Here is an 8,419-nt window from a genome sequence, read left to right as displayed (position 1 = left end):
TAGAGCTGATGCTGAACCCTGGCAGTACCTAGTGGAACTCAGGTTTGTTGCAACATAGGCACACGCTGTTTTGGTCATCCGACTCGTCTCGATGAGCACTCAGGACAGTAGTACCCAAGAAAAGCTGATGCTGAACCCTGGCTGTGGCTATTGGAACTCAGGTTTGGTGCAACATAGGCACACGCTGTTTTGGTCATCTGACTCGTCTTGATAAGCACTTAGGAGATTAGTACCCAAGATAGAGCTGATGCTGAACCCTGGCTGTACCTAGTGGAACTATGTGTGTGTGATCAATAATAAATAAATGACCGCCAGTAGCTGTCCAGACGGGATAGTTTTTCGCTCAATTGTGTGGTGTGGACGCAAAAATAAATTCAAGGACATTGGCTCGCTGACCCAACATTATGTAGGATGTAGGAAAGTCAGTTGGCTTCCTTACAAAAAGTACTGGGCGACCGTGTAGGATGTAATAAGCGCTTATGAAATTGTATACGTGTGGATGATATTGGCAATTTGATTTTGTCGTCCTGGGCACGCTTTTAATGGACAAAGTAAAAGCTGTAACAGACAGGCGTACCGGACAGCAACCGGGGTCCGGTTAGTATATTTCTTTCTTGCTCTCACTTACAGCTGCGTTCTTAACGGACTTTATTACGTAGCCACTCGATCGAACATGAAACAAGCCTCGGATTGGTTCAAAGTCGCGGTCCGGTACGTTTTGGTAGAAAAACTCCGCGAGCCCTTACAAAGCTCTGCTTTTTGCTAGTTAATTTTCAAGACAGCGATTTATACAACACAACCGAGGTTTAAAGTTTTGAAGGCACGATTTTTGACCACCACACATATGAAAGGTTACGGTTCTCTATCATTAGCCTTCTCTTGATCGTCACTTATTCAGTTTTACATATAACGTTCCCATCGGTAACAAGTGTAAAGGTTAGTACTATTTATTATACTGTGGTAAAGGCAATAAGTAGGTAGGCAGGTAATTTATATTTTAGTGACGGGATTTACCAAATAACTGATTATTTGGTAGATCATACATAAATGTGTTTACATTTTAAACGCAGACATAAAATAGGTAGGTACGGTCAGCCAAGAAAGTGGTCTACCACTTTTCGACTCTATCAATCAGATGATAGAGTCGAGAAGTGGTAGACCACTTTCTTGGCTGACTGTACTACCTAATTTTACGTAAATTCTTTCTGGGAAAATTTATTAGTCATGCTCTATTGGTGTTGGACTCTTATTAAAATCCGAGTATAAAGCTACAACTCGAACTTCTTCAACTTCGAAGCGCCTGCTAAGCTTATCAATTCTGAGCGTAGCGAGTGTTACCGTCATCATGAATTCTCTTGGTAGATTCTGAGAAAGAATTTACTTCAAAACTTTTCTTCATGCACCATTTTTATTACATCTCTGTTTAGCCCTATGGTTGACTGGTAGAGAATGCCTTTAGGCATTAAGTCCGCCATTTGTACATTTTATTTGTATTTTGTGCAATAAAGTTTAAATAAATAAATAAAGAAAATAAAACCAAGTTATATTGGACTTCACACATTTATTGTATTTTTGTCTAATAAAAATACTATATCATATAACTATTATAAAGAGGATATCTACAGCAATTGACAGTCTTGCTGGTTGTACACACACTCGTCAGAGCACAACGTAATATACTCCCTATTATGCTTTTAGTGCACTTTAGGATCTTCTAACATTAAACTAATTTAAACCTTATTTTACAGCCCTATCATATCTAAGTTTTGAAGAAAAAACTACGAATTTTGCGATTGGATATTGCACTATGGAAAAAGAAAGAATATAAATAAAACTGTAGTGGGAAGTATAATAGAAATTAATTTTATCGGATTTTAAATCCACTTAGGAAATTTTAGCGTTTAAGTACGCGACATTCAGGCACAATAATATTATAATTTTCATTATTTCACGCTAGGTACTAATGCCATTCGGAGATAACATTTCATCTTCACAAATATTAAGGCATTCTCCAAACGATAATAACCGACAACATATTGTTTTAGTTCGTATATAATACATACAGTCGTAAGCGAATAAAGGATACTATTACAGCAAAGTGTCTCATCTGTAAAGAGAAGTAATGCTAGTTGAACATTAAATTACATAAAACAATCTACTTGACAAGATACATGCCCGAACGATGCTACAATGGGAAATAACGAATTTTGAAATGTATTCCCGCCACCAAGGACCGTATTTTCCAACTAGACGCTCCGTCTAGGCCACTCACGAGATGCGAAGTATCACTTTGAATGACGTCACGTCAAAATTGCTCTCTTTATGCGGCGAATCTCTTTAAAATAGATGTAAAGTTGTATTAATAAATTCCCTTGAATAAATACTTCATCGGAACGGAATGGCCCGGACGAAACATCTAGTTTGAATGTATGCTCCTTGGGTGTCACAATACAGATCCGACACAAATGCTTTCACTGTTTCCACTAGATAAATCATCATTTTATATACAGGTCGGACTGTTATTCTGCGGCTAAGCATAAAAGGACTTGTTGTTAGCACAACAGGCCACACCACACGCTGTTTTATGCATTGTTCTAACTTCATACAGAGATGGTTTATGTACGTCACATGACATTAGACACACTTATCAAATAGTCAGATAGTGATGAATTAAATATTTAGTTTCGCGCTAAGGCATCTGCTGTGCTAGCCTTCAAGCCCTGAATACAATTATTCCAAATACGTTCCCAGATATAGGTACTTATAATGTGATGTAAGCATAATCGTACATGATTGTAGAACTGTACAGAATTATTGTAATACATATAGACCAGTGACAATATTGCCATGAAAATCGGAGTAAATATTAAGTAGTGTGCTTCAGACATTGAATTCCTACGCGTTCCCTAATGCCGTAACACACTTGGTCTATTTGCCTAACTTATCGTGTTGTATCTTTTGCCTTTATATCGCAAATGAAAATGACGACAACCAAGTGCGTTGCAGGCATATTTTAAGACCTGAAAACGCATAATATATCTTGCGTTAGAGTTGCAAGCTCGGTGAGCCATGAAATGATTTCAAATCGACTACTTAGTCTACGATACAATTATGTACACATGTAAAATATAATAATTAACTAAACTATAATATTAGTTTAACTCATTTGCAACATACACATTTTAAAATGAACCAAAATAAACGAGAATTCTCCATGCATACCAGAGTTACATAAGAATTCACATTTTATGTTTAAGTTCATAGCCACGAAGTTGTTTTAATTTTCATGCTTACAATATTACACATAACGCACCATCATAAAAATAACACTAGCCTGCAGATTGCAAGATATACCAACATTTTAAATATTTCAGACATTCTGAATAGAGGTAGAAACCAAAGCTTTATCTCTAACAATGTCTAACACAAAGTCTATTGACACCTAAACCGAACGCGTCGGTAGAAATGTACTCACTCGTATTTGATAATTTGCCTTACAACACTAAAAACGTGAAACATTCTAAGCTAAGGTTCTACACACAGCATACATAGTATGTACAATCAGAAATATTTACACAAACAATTAACACGGCAAAGATTGGTTGAACATGAGCAATTAATACTTTGTTTTACAAGTGTACCTGCCTTATGTCGAAGGCAGACATGTTCGCAATTGCAACAAGTCTTGCACAAACTGGTAACTCTTATTGTCCATATTACACCGAGATCCTTGCACTTGATAACTTGTCTGAGGTCTTAGATTGATATAAATACAGGCTACGGGACTTAACATCTAAACAGAACCTATGTTAGTTTAATTATTTATGCTGTAACCCTCCATCGGGCATAGTACCACTAACTACTACACTTTAAAGATTTCTTTACTTATAAGTATGCAGTAAAACTATAATTCAATTGTACCTTTTGCCAGTGTTTTCTGATAAGAGTTGACTGAAAATTGCATTTTTCTATTGTCCAGTATCGCTATTACAGTATTATAATAACATTTTTGATAATTGGTCAAAATGCGAGTACTTCTCAGATCTTTATATTAGAATGAACTTTTGATGAAACTAACCACCTAATGCCACAGATAGCTAAATTAATAGACTTGCAAAACCATTATAAAGAAACAAGCTATGATACAACTTTATTGGGGGTGGTAAACACGGCGCCGTACCTCGTATATTGTTAGTGATGTTGATTAGGCGGGTCCACACAGAAGAGCCGCCTCGCGAGGAAATTGCCGCGCGAAGCAGCTCGGGCTCTGTTCTTTTGAACTTGGCTTGACACGCTACCGCTAGATCTGTTTGTTACTAAGGGGCTATTCATAAATTACGTCATTTCAAATTAGGGGGGGGGGGGGGTCTGGACATCGGATGACGGTAGCATGAAGTAGGAGGAAATGGGGTCATTTGATGCATGATTTTTGGATGATTATAGGGGGGGGGGGGGTCCAAAATCGTCAAAAATCGATGACGTAATTTATGGACAGCCCCTAATACGCACGGCATGACACTGATGACGCATCGCCGCGCGGGCCTGTGATATATCGCTCCGCTTACCGCGACAAATTGCAGTGTCCAAAATATATGGCGCCGAATCAGTGCTACCTAGAGCTATTTTATCGGTGTGTTCCCATTTCCGGGCATATCTGTGGTGGAATAGGTGTATTCATATGAATTATTCCTATTTATCCCCGCCTCATGTATGGGTATATGGGACTTTGCATATCTATTACATAAGTTATCTGCGCTAATGTATAGTTTACTATGCTATATGTATTTGTGCGTTTGTTACACGAGCGAGCGGTGAGTGGGGTGGACAGTTGATATGTGCGAGTAAAGTGCGGCCGCCGACCACCAACTATTTCGGACATTGACCTTTACTACATGTCTCACTTGCACGCATATTGCTGTCGCACCTACATGAAATGAGAATGCGCGACGCCAGTATGGTTGTAGACTGTCCTGAGCGAGACAAACTTTTCAAGCTATAAAGAATTGCCAAAGTAAGATAGAAATTCTAACCCAACTACTAGCTCTACTGTTCTGATTCTCACTGCATACTACCTACCTATAGTTAGAATTGCTATATTAGATCTACTGGCAACCTTTTATCACTTTAAAAGATTGTTTCCAGTTTTTCGTAGCATCAATTATTTTAACCCTAATTTCCACTACGTAAAGGTTAACGTACGACACTGTTCGTGTCCGGAGTCCGCTCTCAAGAGTGACATGATGCAAGAACTGTGTGAAGCCCTGTGAGCATCTCTTTACGTAACATACTGAAAATAGCTGGCTGCAACTAGTTTACTGTCGCTTAACTATACACCATGTCACAAAATATTTATTTCCATGTTTGCATCACTATATTATCATAAATATATTTTATTTGTACACATGTGATTCTTTAAGACTATTTACAGATAAACACATAATTCCGACCTTCACCTATTTACTGCCTAATTCTAATTAAATTAAAGTCAGGGCTGTAAAACCTAGCGCAACTGAACGTTACGAGAACTAAACAAACCGAATATAGTCGAGGCGTCGGTTAGGCAATAAACAAATTTACATGTCTACGTTATTAGGCGGGTCCACACAGAACAAGCCGCCTCGTGAGGAAATTGCCGCAAAAAGCCGTTCGGTCTGTATATACTAGCCTCGCCCGAGGCAATGCGGCCGAGGCACGTCGACACACCGAGCTGCTTCGCGCGGCAATTTCCTCGCGAGGCTGTTCGTTTTGTGTGGTCCCGCCTATTTCTTATTTTTCTCATATTTCATTGCTTGTTCGCTCACCCTAATGTTACTATTCCTTATCATATTGAAGACAGTTCAATGGTGGTCCACCGTGATTTTTTACTTTAGCGTATTTTTTAATAAAATAAGAATAAAGCGCAACATCGCAATTAAAAATATGCACGAAAATACGATACATGCGGGAGACATTTGATTTTGTTGTTTACATGCCTTCTGTCTGCAGTAGGTATACAATCATTATAAAAATAATTACAACACTTACTCTTCACCGTAAAGAAATCTATCTAGCCATTTGGTATTTGAATACTGCCCTGAAATGTTGTCTGCATACAGGGTGAAATTTTAATCACTAGGCATACTCTGCGTATTGACTTTATAGGTCACACTGAATAACTTTTATTATGGGACCTATGCCGAAATCGCGAAAGGCTGTCCCATAGAAATCAGCGGCATCACATCAGCCGGAATGTATGACACAGCCAATATTTTTACGCGATTTCGGCATCGGTCCCATAATAAAAGTTGTTCAGTTGTTTTTTCCTCTACTCTATCTATAAAGTCACTGCCCACAGTATGACTAGTGATTAAAATTCCAACCTGTATAATTTGCTGCAGTGAACAACTTATAGTAATAATGCACATATATAGAGGAATGCCTCATTCTTCAATGCCCTGGAGGTAAAATATAGTAGCGCATCTAATATTTCCTTTATTATCAATTCACTAATTTAGTCATTCTTCTGCCTGAACTACTCCATCGAGTGTTCATACTACTGGGTACCTAGCCAATATGCCAATGGTTTGCGCCGTAACGAACGAAACGCTAATGTCTCCCTGTCGCACTTATATGGAAGAGTGATTGGCATCTTGGCTAGACCCTCTGATCTCATCACAACAATGAATCGATGCAGAACATTAAAATAATGTAAGTTTTAAAAGTAAGGACATAAGTTATAAATAAATTAGTTTTTTTTAATTATTGCAAATATGTTTGAAGTTTCTGAACATAACAGAATTTGATATAGGTAAATATAAAGCATACATACATATAGAATTTTTAAGGTGGGAGCATACGCAGATTTAGGTTCTACATTGTCTCTTCTGTGCCCAAAAGTTAAAAGGATTGATGAAAAAAATACTTAATAAGATATAAGCAAAAACCACATAGGGGTGGTTTAGACCAAAATAGGTCGAAACCAGGAGTTAGGTTCCCTGTAACTTTTGGGAATGAAAGAGAAAAAAAATATTACTCCATGTATGACCTGAGAATAAAATCTTACTAGAACATAAAAATAAAAGGTAAGTGGGTTGATGATAGTAGTTTTGGAGATGTTTGATAAAGTGGAGAAAGAAAAAAATAGATTATTTAACAGACTGTTGTTACAATGGCCATCAAATATATCAAGAGTAGCGGAATGCTCAAAATATCTGAACACACACTCTAACGCTATGACAATAGGGGCGTGTTCAGATATTTATGACCATGAAAATTTATAGAGGGCCTGCTCTGAGATACATTTCTCACACCTTCATTACGCATTATTGTTTAGAAGTAATTTACTTTTATTTAAAGTAATAGGCCAGTCTGCAAAATTATATTTTCAAAACTTAACATTTTCATCACGCAGACATCGGATTCCTTGGGGCAGAATTCATTGACAGGTAGGGAGTTCCTATATCGATAAACTCAATTATCGATGCTTCTCTCATGTACTAGTGATCGCTCCAAGTTTTGTTTCTAAATATATATTTTTTTTACAAAGTTTTAGCATGAAACAAAATAATAACTAAATTCCCTTCTTCTTTATTTTAATAGGATTTTTGAAACTTCGCTCATCGTAATTTTTTTTAACCTAGCGGTCATATAAAATAGGCTTTGTGTAAACTTTAACATCGATCCCGAAATAATACTTACAAATAATATACTTTTACAAACGAAACTGGGGGCGATCACTAGTATTAGGGAAAAGTATCGATAATTTAATTTATCGATATAGGAACTCCCTAGCTGTCAATAAATTCTGCCCCATATTAGAATCCGATGTCTGAATTTATCAGCATAAATATATTGTTTTATTTTTACTTTAGGCCATATTGCTGATATAATGCAATAACGCTAATTGTAACATAAATAACGTCTACTATACGCAAGATTTACATACGAATATGTACCAAGTGTACCTACGATACATTCAAAGTATCATGTTTAGCGAATCAACAAACTTCTTACCAGCAGCTTACTGAATAACAAAATACAAGCTCACATTAACAATTATTAAGTATTCATCTTCAATTTCATTTGCTAGTGTTTTATTATACAATCAGCTTTGAGTTTTCTATAACCCTTGCCAAAATGTAGTTAAAAGAATATACGATTTTGGACGTAGTTTATAATTTATTATGGGTCCACACAGAACGACCCCCCTTGCGAGGAAATTGCCGCGCGAAGCAGCTCGGTCTTTGTAGACGTGCCTCGGGCGAGGCATATCTACACCGACGGAACTACTTCACGCGGCAATTTCCTCGCGAGGCGGCTCGTTCTGTGTGGACCTGCCTATTGACATGCAATGAAGTAAAATAACGGCCAGCAAACGTCTATTCGACTAATCGCATAGCTATAGGAATTAAGGTTATGTTCAGACAAAATAATGTATAAA

At 37.3% G+C, this 8,419-nt stretch overlaps 1 long non-coding RNA gene across 1 annotated transcript; it reads right to left on the bottom strand.

The window, feature by feature from the left end:
• Positions 1-1,541: 1,541 nt before the first annotated feature.
• On the bottom strand, positions 1,542-5,949 carry LOC134792431 (uncharacterized). The gene is made up of 2 exons (XR_010144415.1): positions 4,510-5,949; positions 1,542-4,324 (listed from the first exon to the last, which is right to left on the bottom strand). It is a non-coding gene; the product is annotated as an uncharacterized LOC134792431 (long non-coding RNA).
• Between the last annotated feature and the right edge of the window lie 2,470 nt (positions 5,950-8,419).

Source organism: Cydia splendana, chromosome 7 (assembly GCF_910591565.1).
Source record: "Cydia splendana chromosome 7, ilCydSple1.2, whole genome shotgun sequence".
NCBI classification, from domain to species: Eukaryota; Metazoa; Arthropoda; class Insecta; order Lepidoptera; family Tortricidae; genus Cydia; species Cydia splendana.
The sequence above is the reverse complement of the archived record's forward strand: the minus strand, read 5'-3'. Positions and strand labels throughout refer to the sequence as shown.